We start from the raw sequence: 19,432 nt of genomic DNA on the forward strand, positions 1-19,432 counted from the left end.
AGAAAATTCTGTTCCCTTAGTGTCTTACAAAGCTAACTTCAATTAACAAAAAAACCCAACAGTATGTCAGAGCAAGATTTTAGGGTAATTCGACAAAACCCAAAGCGTTTCCGAGCTAAGGGTTCTATACATCCTTAGTGTATGCCGTTTTAATTTGTTTTAATATTGAATACAAGTGTTTCTAATTGGAAAAAAAAAAAGAACATGAAAACAAAACACATCTTACAGTGAAGACTACAAAAAGCTTCTATTTTTGACCCTAAATTTACCTTCTTTCTCTGTATAGTAACTTTGGTTAACCAAAGATTTTTCTCGTGAGAATGACTCTCATCTATATTAAAGCATTCTGTGGAAACAAAGACTTCACTCAGAGGGAGGGTTCATCAAACCCACTAAAATTATAATCATTTAATAAAAGTAATGACTACTTTGTATTTAAAATATTTTCCCAGGCAGCACTTTAGCATATTGTGTATTCTAAACAAAGTGCTATTGCATAATCATTAACTCTGCACTACATACATCTTATGAACCATATAATGAAGAGTATAGTAGAACAAAGAATATTAAGTTTTCCTATGGACAGAGAAGAGATACACACATGCCCACTAAGATTATATGACAGATATTTGTGGCTATAACATAGTTCAGATTAGACACAATGTTTTGAGATGTGTAAAGGAAAAGTAATGTCATTATTTTATACTGAGAAAAGCAAGACTAGAAGGAAGTAATCTGTCCAACATCACTCAGACCAACTGGGCTCAGAACACAAAACTTCTTTTTAACTCCCACTCCCATGTCATATTCACTGGATTATGATGTTACACCGAACAACCATATTTTCAGAAACTACTAGACAAAAATTCCTATTAACATCCAAAACCAAGAGGACTAACAGACATTTTAAAAACTACACGATAATTGTTGAACCTTAGAACCTGCCACAGTGAAGACTGTTGTAAAACTGCAAGAATGTAAAAGTGTCTTAGAAATGGAGGAAAAATCCTTCTAACTTTTTTCTTTATTGTCAATACGATGTAAGGTTATCTTCAAATAAGGGATTTATTTTTTTAAAGTGTTCTCAAATCCAATTTGAAAATAATTGTTTGAGACATATATGCTGCAGCCAGTCAGACAATAACAGTTCTGCAATTATCGGCACCTGCATTACAATTCAATGGATTTAAATTACTGAGGGGCCATGGCAGATACCCTACTGACAACAATTAGCATAAAAATGTTCTACAGTTTAAAGCTGTGGGTGGGAATTACAAAAGGTTAACAGACTAAATATAAAAATCTTTTTGAATATAAAATCAATGCGCTTTGTTACCGAAATCTGGGTACTGTAATTTAACCAAAATAGGGTTTAGAGTATCTGGCAATCTTCCATGTGTGTGAGCTTGGCTTTTCTTTTAAGCAAAATGCCGAGCAGCCAATCTGAAAGTTTAAAACAAAACAAACCAAAGACCCAAAGAAAGGGAAGTATTTTATTTTATTATTATTTATTTTCTTAAGCTTAGTACTAAAATGAAACACCACTCTTATCAGGGCTTAGAATGATCCTTTTATATGGTCAGATTCAAAATCCCAAATTATTTTATTGGACAATTTAGAGAGGGAAATATTCTAGTGGTCAAAATAAAGTATACTAGAAGTTTCTGCATACCTCCCTTCTGCACTCAACTGAATTCTAGTAACAAAGAGTTTTCTCAAAAGGTCATCACTACATCACATCTATATTTTCAGAAGTGGCTTCTACTTCTATGTAGCTACCAGGGGAAGTAAAGAAACAGTCTGTTTTTCATAATGCCTGGGATCACAGCTTTGTTTTATTTAGCCTTTAGATATAAGCAGAACAGATGAAAACGAAGAAATCCTGCTCATTTAAAATACTAAATCAAAACGTTGAATTTGATGAGAACATTGAAGTATAATAGACATCAGCAAGAAGCACCTTCAGGAAAAATACAAACTTGTAAGTCAAAATTTTATCTAGTTTGTCAAAGCTTTGTGCATTTTGTTGACAAGATAAATGGTCATACAGGATCTAGATAAATTCAGAGTAAGAACTTTGACATTAAAGCTTAATTCCTTTTACCACCCAATAATTTATCTTTTTAAAAAAAGAATTAATAAGTCTTAGAATTAACATACTTACCTGGGAAATGTATCACAGGCTATAGAAGCTGCAATAAAGCAAAGCAAATAAGATACTTGTAGAGTTAGATTCTAACTCCAAATTGATGCCTCATTAAATTGAGTTGCTTGACACATGCTGGGACCCCTTTTATCACAATTATGCCACATCTCCAGTGCTCCCTCCACGTCTAATAGAATCAGTGTGTGTAGGACTAGCCCTAGGTTTCTAATTGAAAAATCAGCAAACATGCTAATCATCACTTTGCTGCCCTGTTGTTGTGAAATGAGATTACAGATGTGTATTAGAGATTACAGAGAGGAATCTAACAAATTGATTTAGCTACTATTTCAACATGGTACTGTAAGATGCTTTTGATAATTCCTTGTAGATAACTCCTACTGCAGTTCTGTTACTAGCATTATTTCAAAATCTTGTGAGATGAACAGTGAAATACCACATACCCACACTTTGTTCCAGCGAGTACAACAGAGATCTCCTGAGATACCACAAATAACCACGAGACAGCATGCTCTGACCACATAGAGTACATTGAGACTCTTGTCTTGATGCTTGTTCCAAGGGAGTTAAATGCGTATGTTTAAATTCACAGAACTTAAGTACACTAAGACCAATTCATTCTTTTGAGCAACCGCCTCGTGGTGCTGAGGAATCAATGGGAAGCAGTGATTCTCAGGAAGAGCTGCACAACAGTGGAATGTCAAACTGTGGGCTCTAACAGATTCCTGTTAGTATACCCAAGTGTCTTTTCAGACCTTTAAGAGAACTAAAAGGGAAACTGTTAAGAAAATAAAGTTATTGTAGACAGTTTAGATACTAAGTTTACATATTGTTGCTACTGAAAAATTATTTCTTCTTAGATGTCCCTAATTTACACAAGCTCCAAACCTATTATTTCTTTTTCCATGTCACATGTGAAGGCAGGCTTCTTTACTTTTGAAATATAGCAATTCCTACAGTGATGGGTTCACATAAAGTTCCAGATAAAGTGATCAAAATTACAATAAATACCTATGAGCTAAAAGAAGGAGAAACTGCTAGCTGATATGCAGGTCAGATAATAACAAAATCAAATAATAAAATCGGGTGAAATCTAATTATAGCTGTAGTTTCCCCTTGCCACCACCCAGGAGAACATACGAAATGCCAGATTTAAAATAATCTAATTTTGCAGAAATTCTTTATTTATCACTGCCCGCAGGAAAGAGGGGGTAGAGTCAAAACCTTTTTTTTCAGCAGAGTATTTGTCTGTAGTGGAAATTACTAACAAGTCTTCAAAGAAGTCTCTGATGATCCTCAGGCTACCTCTATTGATGATGTCAAGAGTTTTAGCGCTAAGGGTTTCAGTAGAGAAGTAGGAAACATGGACAGGGAAGTGGGCTTTGAAGTTAGCACAGAGAAGCTGACACAAAATATAAAATAAATCATGTTAAGGCTTGATCATGCAAACACAGATGTCAAAGGTAAAAATCCTATTGAATTCAAAATGAGCAGAATCAGGTCCTCAACAATGAAGCGAAAATATAAGAAGATTGTTCTGAGGCTTCAAGATTAAAAAAAAAATAAGTTACTAAGGCTTCAAAAAAAAAAGAACCTGATAGGCTTCTGATAGAGTTGTTATTCCATTGTTTAGTGCAGACTCTGTCTGGTCAGCTGTCCAGCCACAGTATTCTCTAATACGATTAGAAATCAAGTATTCAGGGTTGGGATTTTTTAATTACTTGCTGCTGCTTCCCGTAATGGATACGATCATCTAACAAAGCATAATATCATTTCTGATATCAAAACATTACTTGAGTAAGGATGACAAGAAAAAAAAGTCATTCTTGCCATCCATGAAAAAATGTTTCATCCTTTTTTACTGAAAACACAACTAGCATGCATGTGACTGACCTATTACATTTTAAGATGTTGTCTCTCTTGGAAATACAAGTGGTGAGTCAGTTGTTATGGTAACTATTTTTCTTTTTATTTTTTTAACTAACATATGACAGCCTATGTGTCATCTGATGCTGTTCCTGAATTAAGTTGAGCTCGGAGCTATGACATTATGATGGGAAGAGTAGCTCTTTTTTGTTCCTTTTTTTTGTTAAACAAACTGCCTACAATTCCATGTGTTCCAATCTCAGAAATCCAGTCTTGTTTGTCTTGTATCCTGCTTAACCAGTAACTTTAATGTAGGTCTATGTGAACTATGATCTTTCTGCTTAAACAACCAACTAAAAGTATCAGTTTACTACTTCACCCAAGTGTGTTTCGCTCCTTATTCAAATCCAGTGTTATCAGTTGAATACTCAAAATGGTAAAATAAGAAAGAAACCCATTCATCCATAATGCACTTTCAAAAAAGTATCTCAATTAGACATACTTTTAGTGGAACTCAGTGGAGTTAGTGGGTGAGGAAGAAAAAGTATCAAATAGTGATAAGCTTGAACTAAATGGCAGAATATTTAAGGCTAAGCACTTGCGATCTAAAAACAGCAGGAGCCAAAACTTCAATATTTTTTTTTAAAGCTTCAATCTTCTAAACAATGAACCAGCGATACGTTTGAGTTGGCTTAGCACAAAAGCTCTGTACATTCCTAGCCCTGGTTTCAATTGAAAGCCTGTTACTCGGTCTTGTAAATTCCCCTAAATTTAAGACATGTAGCACAATAACGTTCTTCAACCCAGAAATATGAAAAATATTTTAGCTGATGCAGCAGAAATGTGATGATATGAAGCAAATGTAAAACAGAGGGACTACAACAATCTGGACAACTAGCAACATTATGTCACTGATATCAGTGCCTAGAGATTTGTTTCTTTATTACACTGTGATGTCTTGTAATAACATCACGAATACAGAGAACATTTTCAACATGCACGCATCGCTTCTATTACTGCAGCAAACTGACATAACCAAGATAACATTGCTACTCCAAGTCCATTTAGGAATGTACCCAATCCTACTTTAGGCAGTCATTATTTTCTTTTCTAAAAAGAGTCCTAGAAAATAACTAATACCGAAGCAAAAAATGTTGCAAAAATACATCACTAGTAGCAAGGAAAAAACTAAACCCACACACCACAAAGAGCTGCATCAATACCAAGCTCACTTGCTTGGCCAGCATCATGAAACTACTAGAAACTAAAGCCTAAGATATATGTTACTAAATAGTGATTAAAGAGGCTTTCCAGTCAAATTACATCTAATAGATCTGTCATGGGTGTGGATCTCACTATCCATTTGAAATATGGAAAAACATCCATATTTAAACAATAAATACATATATATTATTACTAAGCAACAAAACCTCTTGGAACTCTTTCACTGACAGTTCATCAATACTGGATAAAACCTGGATGATTCTCCATCATTGCATGATTATATCCATACTATAGGTAGTGATGCATGAAAGCCTCGAGGATCTCATCATTTATCCATCAGTAGAAGTTATTCTGCTATTCAAGATATTTGAAGAGTTAGCCAACCTTTTTCTCCAAATGCCGAGATGAGAAGAATCAGAAGGGAAATCAGTAGAGCAATGAAGTAGAGCATTACTGCTGAAGTAATGGTCACACTAAGGGACCACCATAAACAGGCATGAGTAGGAAAGCTTTGGGCAAACATGACCTGTGAATAAGAAGAGCCTAAAAAAGAAAAATACCACATCCTAAAGGTCCACATTTGCTTCCTCTGACCTCACATGTGATGAAAAGCACCTGAGCTTATAATCCTTTTCGTTTTCACAGAAGGCCAATTACCTAGATACATAATTATAACAAAAATTTCAAGTTTAAAAACACAGGGAAATCAACCTGCATTGTCTTAGCAGAGAATGTCCTGTGACAGGGCACAGCAAAATGGATCAAGTAGCACAAATGGATGTGCACATTCACAGAAACATGTGTGCCCAAGCAGTGACACTGTAAGACTAGAAAACGATGACTGACTGCCTGTAACAACAGGATGCCTTGAATCCCCAAATCTATCTTTAGCTCACTGAACTATGTAAAAGAATTACTGGTTTTTGTTTTGAAGTCCTAATATTTAAAACAAGCCACATTTCTATGTTTTCTCCACAATACCATCTTCCAAAAACACCAAAATGCCTCCTCTAAAAGTGCTCTTTTGCTGTTGCAACATATGTTATCCCATCCAGAGAGTCACAAGAGATTTTGTTTCTAATTGATTAAATTGCATGAGTCACAGACAGGATTTGCACATGGACTGCAAAAGCAAGGGCTTGTTTTTCATGCGTTTCACAAAGTAACACATTGCCCTGACAGTTACCTTTGCAGTCCCAGCTACCGAGTTGTCAACAAAAAGCCCCCTCGAAAGCACCATATTTGAAACTTCAAATCAAAATCTTTGACTGTTCTGATTACATGGCCAGCAGTATTTTGTGGGTTTCTTTCTCAAACCTCTTTGTTGCAATTAGGGGATCAAGTGTTACATATTCTGGTGTTATGGATACGGAGTAAAACTTTGTCAATTCCAATGTTTCAAATCTCACAATGTAAATAAACTGAACCCAGATCCACCATCTTCAGAATCTTAATATAAGCAGCCAAATCAGACCTGAGCATTAGTGAAGGGCATAAAATCCAGACGCCGGATTCAAATTTTAGGCCCTATTTTATTCTTAGTAAATTAAGACTGTAGAAATTATACTTGAACACTTTTGATCTTACTGCACACCAGTATATTTTGCCTGATTAAAATAACTGAAAAGAAGCCCTAGGAGGGATAGATTTCTCTTATAAAATAGAAACAAAATAATTTTATGACATTGATTCCATTTATTATGAGTAATTCAGCACTGAGCTAAAAAAAAAAAATCACTTATAACTTTCTGTTTGTATTGCAAAGGCAGTTTCTTACAGTCTCAAGTTATTTTACTGCTATGCAAAGATACATTTTCATTTTTCAGTCAGCTAAAAAGTTGGGCATTCAACTAATCCATTATCTTTACTTACCATGATGGCTGCTCAAAGCATCTCCTGCTCCATATAGGGTGTCAGCTCCAGATCCTGGCTCTGGCTCCCTTAGGGACTGGTAAATCACCCAGTGCAAATCCAGAATTACTAATGACAGAAACAGTACATTTCAGTTCCCGGTTTCCAGATGCAACATACGTCAAAAGAGAACTTATACACTCAAATCCAGTGAAAGAAAAGAGTTTTGACGTTTTTGTTAGTTTGTACTGAGAGGTTTTAAAATCTTAATTAATTCACCGTGACAGCCATTAGGTATTCAGCATAGGAGATTTACAGCTGGGTATTGCAGCAGAAAACATCCATTAAGCAGAATATCGAGAACTACTTTCAAACAACATGAGTCTATCAGGTTTTGTCAAACTGCAGATACAGTGACAAAGTTGACAAGTGGAGATATGTAATTCATTTAGGTTACTCCTTGTGTTTTCCAAGTTCTGTTGAAGTTCTGCACAAACTTAAAGCAGTGACTTCCCTAATAAACAAAGAATCTACAGTGAATTTTTTCTTTGAAGCTGTGAAATGATTCTATTTCATCTGGTACTGCACTTCAAATAATTATTGTTGAGTATTTAGAGTTCTGGCATCAGCTATTATCCTCAACAGGGAAAAGAAGAAAACTGTTGCTACAAAAATATACAGAGAAACCAAATGCTGGGTGAGATTTTTGAAAGAAATTTCAGTGAGGTTTAAAGGTTCTTGGCTTCTTAAAAGTACTAACACATTCAGCAGTTTCCAGGGACCTAAGTGGATTTATCAATACTTCAGTAATCAATCACTAATTTAGGATTGCAAATCAGTATTTAGGAGGATGATTTTTATGGCTCTGTTTTTTGGAAACAGAGTTTGCTGCACCTCCTTGATTAGGGAATTCTTCCTGGAATAGTCAGAAACTACCAGTTGGGGGCGGGGAATGCAGTAAACAACTTGCACTTTTTGAAGGCTGAACATTACATTATATCAGCATATTTTACAATCACTGAAACATCTCAGCATATAAAAAAAAAGGGTATTTGCTACTATTTTTAGGGTGTAACACTTGCACATTTGTTGCAATTTATGGAGCTGGCATACTAAGTATCCTGTTTTAGATTACTGCATACACATTAATTCAGGAAAATTTACAATGAATTCGGCTCTCCTCCACATTAGGTACGCAGGAGTTAACTGCTCTCTTCTCAGTTTCTTCAATTCACTCAAGTAAGTTGGTTGCAGAACTTGATGGGATTTGGTGGCTTCTGATGACAGCCCAGATCTCCAGACCACACCTATTCACAGCTGATCATCAAAAGAACAATAAATAAAGTTAGTATGTCACAATTAAATATATAGACTATCTCTTACTGTTACTGTGTCACAACATTACAAGTTCAGCTAAAGTTTTGAAGTCAAGAGTATAAAACACTTACTGTACTTCTTACTCAAAGAGGCAATAGAACTCTATTTTGGTCAGCAGCATTGAAACAGAGGAAAGTCAATGGCTGATGACGATGACTAATGTTAAAATCAAGAATGCTAAAAAATATGACTTAGGTGAACAAAAATCCCCACCAAATCAGAATCAACTGAATGGAATGATCCATTACAGGTTTATTTGTTGTATCTTTCATAGCATTTGTGGTGGGTTGACTTTGGCTGGCTGCCTGATGCCCACCCAACTGCTCTCTCACTCCCTCTCCTCAGCAGGACAGCGGGAAGAAAAGATGAGAAGGCTCATGGGTCAAGATAAAGACAGGGAGATCACGCACTGATTACACCCATGGGCAAAACAGACTCAGGGAAAATTACTTATTGCAAATAAAGACAGGCTAGGATAGTGAGAAAAAGATAAATTAAAACAACATCTTCCCCCTTATCTCACGCCCTTCTTTCGCAGGCTCAAATCCACTCCTTCATTCCCAACTCCTCTACCTGCCCCCCAAGTGGTGCAGGGGGACGAGGAATGGGGGATCACAGTCAATTGGTAACTGTCCCTCTCTGCTGCTCCTTCCTCCTCACATTTTTCCCCTACTCCAGCATAGGTCTTCCACGAGCCACAGTCCCTGTCAAGATAACGTGCTCCTGCGTGGGCTTTCCATGGGCTGCAGTTCCTTCAGGAAATATCCACCTGCTCTGGCGTGGGGTTCTCTGTGGGTTGCAGTGTGAACATCTGTTCCACTGTGGTCCTCTTCATGGGCTGCTCAGAAACACCTGCTCCACCATGTTTTTTTCCAGAACTAGTCTGAAGGAGAAATATCTGCTTTGACATCTGGTGAACCTCCTCTCCCCTCCTCCTTTTCTCACCTTGGTCTCCACAGGATTGTTTCTCACACTCCCCCCCACCCTCACCATTGTGGTTGTGCAGTGTTTTATCCTTTCTTAAATATATTTTCACAGGGGTGCCACCAGCTTTGCTGACGGGCACAGCTTTGGTCAGCAGCAAGTCGCTTGTGGAGCCAGCTGGAACCAGCTGTGTCCAGCACAGGGCAGCCCCTGGCCTCTTCTGTCAGAGACCAGCCAGCCAGCCACCCCACTCTCAAAACGTTGTTGAGTAAACCAGCATTAAAAGTTATCTCAGTTAAAATATTATTCCAAGGAAAAAATCCATGAAGAGTAAATTTTTTGCTCATACTTTTATTTTTACATTGCTTATTTACGAATGGACTCAGAACAGCAGGTTCTTGCATTAGGCCCCTGTAAAATGTATTCTCCCATTGCTATCGTTTCAGGGAACAGGAGAAAGTGAAGGAAACAATTATGATCTTGACTCTCTCCTGACATAACCACCATAAAATTGAAAGCAATAATATATTCAAGATAAAGACTACAAATGCAGCTCAACAACTAAACAGTTCCCTTATATAGGTAAAAATCACTTAAAGCTTTGCTAGATAAATTTGTTGCAAAGTTCCAACAGAAAGCTAACAAACACGTACAGTTAAAATGCTGCCCACCACATCCAGAGTCTCCAACCCTTGTGAAGGTGAACGTCTCACAGAGACAAGAGCAAACCATATCATCTGTACTTGGACAATCACGACACTAAACCAAACTTGTCTCCCCAAACAGATGGAAAGAAGATAAACATTCATTCCTTTTAATGAAGGCAGTTTCTTCACAAAAGCTATCATTCTGCCTGAACTACTTATCTAGGCATTTATGTTCAACTGAAGTCCTGTGAATAACCTTGACTTCCACGAAAATGCATTTTTAAAAAAAACAATTAAGTTTTAGCTATAAACAGGAATATCATGCTTTCTTAATACAGAATGTAAATGATTGCACTGCTGAGAAAAGGGAAAATTAAGTCTTCTAAGTACCCAATGAACAGGAGTGGAACAAATTTTCTCTCTTCAAATATATCCTTACAGTAATCTGAAGAGAATACTTCCATGATTGTGTAGAGATTTCTTCAAGACCTATTCAATTCCTTATTGTTCAGCTTACAGTGCCAGAAAAAAGGCCTGTTAAAGTTAACATCTGCTAACTAATCATGAAACAGACCATCACAATATTTTATAGGGTTTGAACATAGCTATGAATTTTGATTACTACCAACTTTGACTGGATTAAAAAAGCACTTTACTGTGAGACTTATGAAACCTACAAAAAAACTTAGTCCTTTATAGGAAATGCTTCTAAAAATCAACATTTTCATTTGGGTTCTGAAAATATAACCTAGAATTACAAGGATGTCCAATATTAAAGATTGATTTATTTCTATCAGGTGAATTATATTCTTCTGATTTTTTGAGTAAATATTTCATTTTTAGAGTGTTAACATCCTACAGCAGAAATTCTGACATGCAACTATTCTTAAGATGGGCTGCTGCACAGATCTGTTCTTCTGAGTTCCATTCCGTGTTTTACTGCTTGACACCAACAGTATGCACATATATGCTGCATTTTGAGGTTTTTTGATCATTTCCTTTGAGGCGATACATTCATATTCGAGTGAGGCAGCACAAAAATTTACTTATGAGCACCTCTTGACCAGCAGCACTCAAGTTGGAACTACAATATTCTGTATAAACAGTCCCCTCACACAGAAGTCAATTGGATTAAGCCACCGAGACCATACCTTTGCATTATGGGATTAATTTCTGCTCTATGCTTAACAAATCATAACCTGCTGAGCAATTCTTCACTATTTCCAGTGACATAGTTTAAACTAACCGAGGTTACTCTTTTACACATGCATACCGCACATGCAAACGCAGTTTGTTTCTTTTGCTATCTTTCCAACTTTTAAATTCCAAAGTACTTTCTCTTTAAAATTAATAATCCACATTAAAAATCCACCAAAACCCTCTCCCTCATTGCAGGAATAAAAATCCATTACAAGAACATTTGATACCTCACTGTAGTTCTGCGTTTAATTTGAATGAAGAGCTCTTTCCCTTCAGGAAGGGTGTCAGTCAAAGAGCTATCCCCTTGCTCCAGAGAACTACGCATTCTAGGAGAACAGAGTACTCAGGATGCTAAACACTATAGTCAGATCATATTAATCAAAAGAGGGACAACCAAAGCATTATGTCAAAGACTTGTTAATAACTGGAGAGCATAATGAACATACGTACCAGCAGGGTAGCCATTGATCCACAGTCCATCACAGATGTCACCAGAACAATCAACTATAGCGCCCCGTTCATTGACCACGTCATTTCTCCACTACCCCTTTAAACAGAAATACACACGGATTTTAAATTTCGACTACACCACAGCTAAATTACAAAGAAGGGATTATTTCAGTCAATTTTCAATAGCAGAGTGGGTGGTCCTCAAGGCTTTTTATAAATACCCTTCCAACATTTGTGTGAAAAGTTGAATAGGAGACCACACAACAACCAAGGATTATGTAGCACTCCTCTGAAGGGGTAAGGGGGAGAGAATCAAACATTTCTTGCCCAAGGTTTGTTACTGTGGGATACTATTATGTGAGGTCCTTCAGTTCATATATTACATCGCATTAAATTACATGGCAAGAATGAATAACTGCTTTGTCACATACAGAATCACACATTATTTTGCTTTTTAAAGACTGAGGAAAGTGAAATAGTGTACTAACCACCATTCCAAAAAGCTTCAGTTATTTAAATCTGGACTGCATTTCACCCAAGATATACCCTTTACATAAAATGAAAGTTTAAAAATTCCCAAGGCTGCAAAGCCAAATACCACAGTGGCTTAGGAATGAACCAATTAAAGTTTCTAGCAACGTTGAACTTGCACACGTAATCGTGCAATTTAGTATTACGTCATGGTGAATGGGCAGTTTTCGCAGTGTACCCTTTCCTACTCAGTACAGTATAGTATTGAGACAATTAGTTCACAGCCACAATGTTACTAACTTCAACTGATAGCAGTCAACAGATTCCTCTTTGTGGTCCTATAGTAGGGGAGGGGACAGGAAAATTTGTCAGACTTTTCACAGGTATTTTCTGACAGGAGAGTGAAGGTCACCATCAGCAATACCGGTTTCAGTTTCAGATGTGAAAAGAAATTATAGTATTGTATATTGTAGTATGTGCTTTTATTCCAAGATACATGTGAAAACCACTTTGAAGCACAGAGCTGGCACTGAGAATTATTCCGAATTGGCCCCATATTATTGGAAGAGTTCAGAGTTGAAACCGGTAAGGAAATAATCAGACAATGGTCAAAGTACAGTCAAAAGTCCAGGTATGGCAAGTAAAACAACTCAGCAACAAATGTCACTTGTTTTACACAGTACTAATTCCTCTTTAGCTATCGGACAATATTTTTGAATGTAAAGAATACATAGGAACTAGAGAATAAGAATATTTAAAATCTAAAGTGATCATTCTTCTATTAAGTTGAATAACTGGCTTTTCATGTGATAACAGCAGAGGTACCAAATAAAGTGCTACTATAATTCTAAAATGTGTGTGAACCTAGTTGAAACTCCAGATGGATGGAGGGGCTGAAGTTCTAGCACTTTGTTTACACCTTTACCAATTACAGATGTAAGCTAGAAGACAAGAGCAAAGAGAAAGCAGTTCTTTGGAAATACGCTTCTGATACTACTTGCTTCGGTCTATTCCTTCCACCACTTTGAAGCCCACGATGCCATCTTCAGCAGTTACCCCAGGGGACAGCACTACTGTTGGTAACTAATGTACAGGAGCTTCAAGCTCCACTGGCATTTTCACAATATTCTCTGCCTTGTGGAGGAGACCTTTAAAGAAGTAATCAGCTAGTCATACTCCTACATACATATTTCCAGTACATAACTGGAAGAAGGTCTAGAAAAAACTCATTTTAACTGGAATTTTATCTAAATTATGTACTGAAATCATAGGGGCTTTCATTGTGCATCACTGTATATAAGCATGCAATAGAATTCAGCTGTGTCCTGCTTCCTCTAGGGAAGGAAAAAGAATGTGGGATATAAAATATGCAACCTTCCTCAGTAGTTCCTTATCTCTACCTGTAAAGGCATTGTGCTTGCTTTCAATCAATTCTTATGATTGCCTACTATTAATGTCACTCATTCTCTTAAGTAATTAAGCCACCTCTTTCTTAGATTTGCCTTTGTCTCTCTCTGGCACATTTCCTTGTCTAATCCTCTTTTCCAGATGGCATAAGGACTAGAGATAAGTGTTGCTAAAAGTTGCTTAGCAATGCAACACATGCAAGGTTTGGAAATGCTGACGTCCACATAAGCACTATCTATACATCACACATTTATGCAGAGAAACAAAGGCGTGAACAACCAGAGTGACATAGGGGCCTCCAGAAAAAGAGCTACCAGTTAGTACACAAACAAAGGGGAGCAGGAAACAGAGAGAAAGAAAAAGCTACAAGCTTCCAGTGATGGGCTGTATTATGCTGTGGGTTGTTTTTTTTTTGTTTTGTTTGTTTGTGTTTGGTTTTGGTTTTAAACTGGAACAGGAAATTCTGCTATTAAACAAAACAAAATCCTCGAGTTTCAGTAAGGTCCCATATCTTCTGTGAATCAGAGACATACAATGCAGTAGACACTAAAGACACTGCAATCCACTATTAGAGACCAAAGCAGGAATAAAGAAATTCATTAAGAACAGTAACTGATGAAGGCCAAGTTGTTTATCATCAGCTACGTATCAACCACAGAAGTCCTTCTATCCTACGAATCAGTAATGCAGAATTTATTCTGGTAACTGCACAACGTAATTGTGGATTGTTTCCTAAACTCCACAGTAAATGTGTTTATATGGAATATATTTAAGCCACAATTAAATGTTACAGGTAATAAATAAGAACATTTAGTACATAAACAGCTACAATTTCACAAGGTCATATCACCATATTAATTCATTTCTGCAAGTGCTACTTAACTAGGTTAGCATGACTCATTTTGTGCTTAAAAACCTGAGATGTTCGGAATTTATTCATCTTTGGTGACAACTTCAAAACAACTAGTTCTAAGAAAACAGCTAAACAGTAGTAAATTAACTACAGAAATTCACATGTAGCTTTACTAGGGGTAGTCTCTTACTAGGCTAGCCTTTCAAATACTAACTTTGATGGACATCTGTTTATGAATATAGAAAAAGATGTTGTAAATGGCTCATAAGTACTTATCACTTCATTTTTATTTCAGGAAGCAATTTCCAGTTAATTGATGAGGTTTCCATTTTTCAGTTAGTGGCTATTACACTTCTTATTGCAATTAATTCTGTTTATTTCAAATTCGCCTGCGTCTACACTCAACTTGCCTGCCTCTACCAGTATATGATTTCCACACACTCTAATTTGGGCTTTTATCAATCATTTTCATCATTTGGCTTTAACCATTCATGAAACTTATTTGCATGGGCCTGATCTTAAATATCATGTTAAAATTACTTAACAGATTTGAGTAATGACTGATCCATGCTTTCCTTTGTAAAAATCTTTGGCATTATAGCATACAGCCTCAGCTGACAGTAATTAAACACATCTATATTTAAATACACAGAGTTACTCCAGTATATCTTGACTACTTATCTGGCTGAATATGTTCAGATAGTTCATTCTATATGGCCTGTTCTAAGAACCTGGGAGAATCTATGTCTATTCCAAGAACTATAGTCTCAAATGTAAATCAGTTTATGTCAAAAGAAACACGAGGTTTTATTTCCCCCTTCAAACTTCAAAGAGTTTCCATACAACATTTCAGAAAGTTCTTGACACTCAAATAGTTTTAATAAAAGAAAACACACTGGCTTAATATACATAAAAAAACAACTTTTCAATGCTTTTGATCCTTAAATAAGAAAAAATATAAAGTATTAATATAATTTTATATCAAGACATATTAGGGAATAATGCTTTGCTGGCATTTTTTATGTAGTAATGTGTGTGATCTGACAGACTGCCTTACTGTCAAATCAGCATGCACTTCAGAGTAAGACCAAACCCTCAAATTCTGCAGGCACTTTAGCACCCATTTTAAGCACAAGTTTCCTTCCCGATTAGTTTTCTGATTTTTTTTTCTGGTTTGGTAGTTATTTTAGGCCTTTCGTTATCCATCTTCTAAATTGAAGGTAACAAGCAAAGCTCTAATGATTTCTCTGTTAGGTTGAGTCAGGAAAACATTCAACAATGTTTCTCTTTAGCAAGACAGACCACTGTAATACAAGATTTTCAACAAATCCTCCATGTAAAATGCTGTATATTATGGCAAAATCTAGATAAACTACAGAAATTGTAGTTTGGAGGGGGTTTGGCTGGCCTTTCCCACCCCCATTCCCCTTCCTGGTCTTTAATTCTTACACGAAGACTGCTAATTACATCTTACCACTGTCGTCACATCTTATTATCGAGCATCAGAACCACATATCAGCTTAAGATCACTAAAAACCACTCAAAAAGGCAATTAAATATAGAAATTATGCATTCAGAAACATGTTCAGCACACTTCCAGGTCACTCCTGGGACACAGTAACTTCTAAAAATTACTAGAGCTACAAATGATGCAGTAGTCACTGGTCCTATCCACAGGCAAATAAAATAGTGGAGCTCAGCATTTACCAGCTGGGAGACTCATTCACAGTCTTTACGTAGGCAATAGCTTTATTTATATTTTTATACCATATATATCATTATATTGTAATTATAATCATAATCAGGATTTGGGAAGACATAGTGTATCTTCAAATTTCATATTATCCCCTAGGATGCAGTGTAATTCTGAGCAACTAAAAGTCCAATAATTTAAATAATTTGCATCAGAACCAAAACTATGACTCTTCCAAACAGGTAACTCAACTGGATTCTAAGGGGGGCGGGTGAACAAAAGCCTGCAGGTGAAGAAGCCCATAAGGTTTGCCACCTGTTTAGTGCGGTTAACAGGTGTATCAAACAGCAGGCCTTCCTCTGGGAAAGAAGACAAACTAAACACAGCCAAAACACACAAAGAAGCAGCAACAGGGACAGAATGGAACACAGCATCTGCTTACTGGGACTTTCGCAGCAGCCAGAAATGAGAAATCACAGAAAGGAAACACTTTCATGAAGAAAATGAGTGTTTTACTTCATTAACCTCCGAAAGCTTCATTTACATGTCATTGTTTTCTTTCATTAATAATTTCAGCAAATGCACCAAAACCAGACAGGCCACCACAGGTCACTGGGGTTTTATTTGTTTATTTACATCAGCAGCTTTCAGGGGCTTTGTTTTGTGATAAGTTCCCTAGTGTTCAGCTATCCTTTCTATCTTGCATCTCTCAACAACATTTTTATCCAATTTTTAAATGCTTAATTTTATGGTTAAGCAGTAGATAAATCAGAGTTGTTTTTTATTATTGGACTCCTCTGTTAACATAGTTATAATTACTGCTTGTTTACTGGACATTAAATTGACCTGAATCTCTGAAGGTTCACAGACTACAATATGCTGTTAACTGGCAGCATCCACTTACTAAAAATTTATCACTTGCAAAAGCTTGATCTAAAAATCTAGCCTACAGTTAAAACTGAAGAGGAAAACCAGACAAATTCAACATTCACGCCGTTATTCAATCTATTCTATATGACATAAAAGTAATGCTAGAACAGTACCCTAGAGGATGAAATATTTGCACATGTTCTGGTTGTTCTAGCAAATTACTTCAGTATGTCCAAGGTACTATTTCAGTAAAGGAAAAAAAATAATAAATCAGATTCTTTCAAAATCCCTACAGTTACACACACTTCACAAGCATAGAGCTATTTGTATAAAAGTACAGGTACATTAACTGATTAGCAATAAAGTTTGATATTCACCAAGGTATCTGACCATACAAAACAAACTTCAAAATCTCACATGCAAAAGTTTATATGGACAAAGCAGACAGAATTTCCAGATCTTTAACTCGAATTTCATAGTAACTTGCCCTTTTTGGGGCACAGAACCAAGTCTTACCATTTGTGTTAGGACTGGGTTTGCATCCCCTGCACTGCCCATACATAATTCCTCCAATTACTTTTGACATATTTCCTGTTTACTTCTGTATTACCTGGCTCATGTTTTGTTGGAACTGTACTTTGATTTTTGTTGGACTTCAGTGTATCCTGATCTATTACCATATCTATCAGGAATATACTGCTATAAACTTAATAATTACTGTGTACACAAACCCAATGGCTAACCAATCACATAGTTTCTGTCAATTTTTCATTGACAAAAGCAGATCATTAAAGCAGGTGATAGATTGTGCTAGTTAACTGTACCGTGTCAAAAGTGGCTGCTGAAAAAAAACAGCAGTATTGAAAATTTTATATCCATTAAGTTCATGATTATTATTCCCAAAGTATATTATTGTCAGCTTTCTATATATATTTTTTTTGCCACAGTATCTTGTCACTTTCAAGCACATATCCAGTGAGACTTAAATATAGTACTAAACACTTAACAACCCGAGACACAGACCAGTTATTGAACAAGTGTAAGGCTGAAGAATTTACTAATTCAGTCTCAAAACAGATGCTAGAGAGACACCCAGTGGTACAAAACTGCATGTGCAGACACGTGCACGCAAATACATACACATAGAATATTCTATCTTAAATGTGTTGAGTAAGAAGCTATTATAACAACATTTTTGCTTAACAGTGTGTTTTTTATGATGAAACAAATGCACACCACCACTTGTGCATATTTTTAGGTCATCTGTTTCTTTATCTAACAAGTATTTATTATCTTATCCTACTGATTTTAATTCCTTTCATGGAATAATACATAGTAAGATTTTTAAACTGTATTCAATAATGAAGTTCAGATTAACAGATTTAACTACAAATTTCTAATGTATAGTCAAAAAGAAATCTGGGGCGTTGACTGATGCAAAGAAAGAATGAAAACGAAAAACCAAACCCTTAACTGAAAAGCCAAGATACCTGTGTATGTGTATACCAATAGCAGACAGAACTGCAAGATATCCAAGCTGTTTTCTGAATCTTAGTATTTTATCAGTAGAGTCTTTTTCTTCGTAGATTATAGCCAGTAATAGCTTTTTTTCCATCTCTAAATTTTACTAACTACTACTATTTCTAAATACTTACTCAAACATTACTCAGCATTCTATAACTCTTATTTTTGAGACAAAAAACAATTCGCACATATTAAGTCAACATAAGGCAAGAACAAGATCTTAGTTTCCTGGCTTTCAGTAGTCCAAAGCCATCTTCGAAAAATGAAATTGTTAAATAATTGTATTTATGCAGCATAAACAGGCCTGTCCAGTCTTGACAGCGTAAACTTTAAACAAAGTTTACTCAAAGAGGCTTACTTACCTTCTCTTATTCCACAGAACTGTCCTTCATATTTCCCACCATCTTTCTAATGCAATACTTTGTGTCCATGGAGCTTTCCAAACACAAACTGACTGGACTAAGTGTTTCCTTGAACCAAATATATGAGAAAGTTAAATACAGAAAGAAACAACAGATCTGTCAAATATGGTTTAATTTCTTATATATATTTAGAGTTCACCAATAAGTGATATTTTAGTTACAGAGCACAAATAGAAGACATTCTAAAAGCCTGAAAGTTTATAATTAACAACTACTTTTTTTTTTTTACTGTTGATGATGTCTAATGAAGAGTACAAACATGTTTATTCAGTCTTTATTTTAAAACTGAAATCATAATTGTTCTGGTCTTTAAAACTGTCAGTGATGTGTTAAGAAGAAAAGATTCATAGTATGTTCTTTTATGGCTAAGGGATGCATAAAAGAAGTACTTGAAATTCATAGTCACCTTAACAGCTATTTGATGGCATGTGCTCATTCAAATGTTCTGTGTCAATGTCTCACAAATCAGCTGCTTAGCGTTAGAAGTAC

General features: G+C 36.0%; 1 long non-coding RNA gene across 1 annotated transcript in view; it reads right to left on the reverse strand.

Moving 5' to 3' along the window:
* Window positions 1-19,432, reverse strand: part of LOC141474073 (uncharacterized) — a 40,748-nt gene that overhangs the window by 21,041 nt on the left and 275 nt on the right. Inside the window, exons 2-5 of the long non-coding RNA XR_012463615.1 lie at window positions 18,884-18,991; window positions 11,704-11,800; window positions 8,270-8,422; window positions 7,127-7,234 (exon numbers count right to left, since the gene is read on the reverse strand). This is a non-coding gene — a long non-coding RNA (uncharacterized lncRNA). The remainder of the gene's footprint in view (window positions 1-7,126; window positions 7,235-8,269; window positions 8,423-11,703; window positions 11,801-18,883; window positions 18,992-19,432) is intronic.

The sequence above is a fragment of the Numenius arquata genome, chromosome 20 (genome assembly GCF_964106895.1).
Source record: "Numenius arquata chromosome 20, bNumArq3.hap1.1, whole genome shotgun sequence".
In the NCBI taxonomy this organism is placed as follows: domain Eukaryota; kingdom Metazoa; phylum Chordata; class Aves; order Charadriiformes; family Scolopacidae; genus Numenius; species Numenius arquata.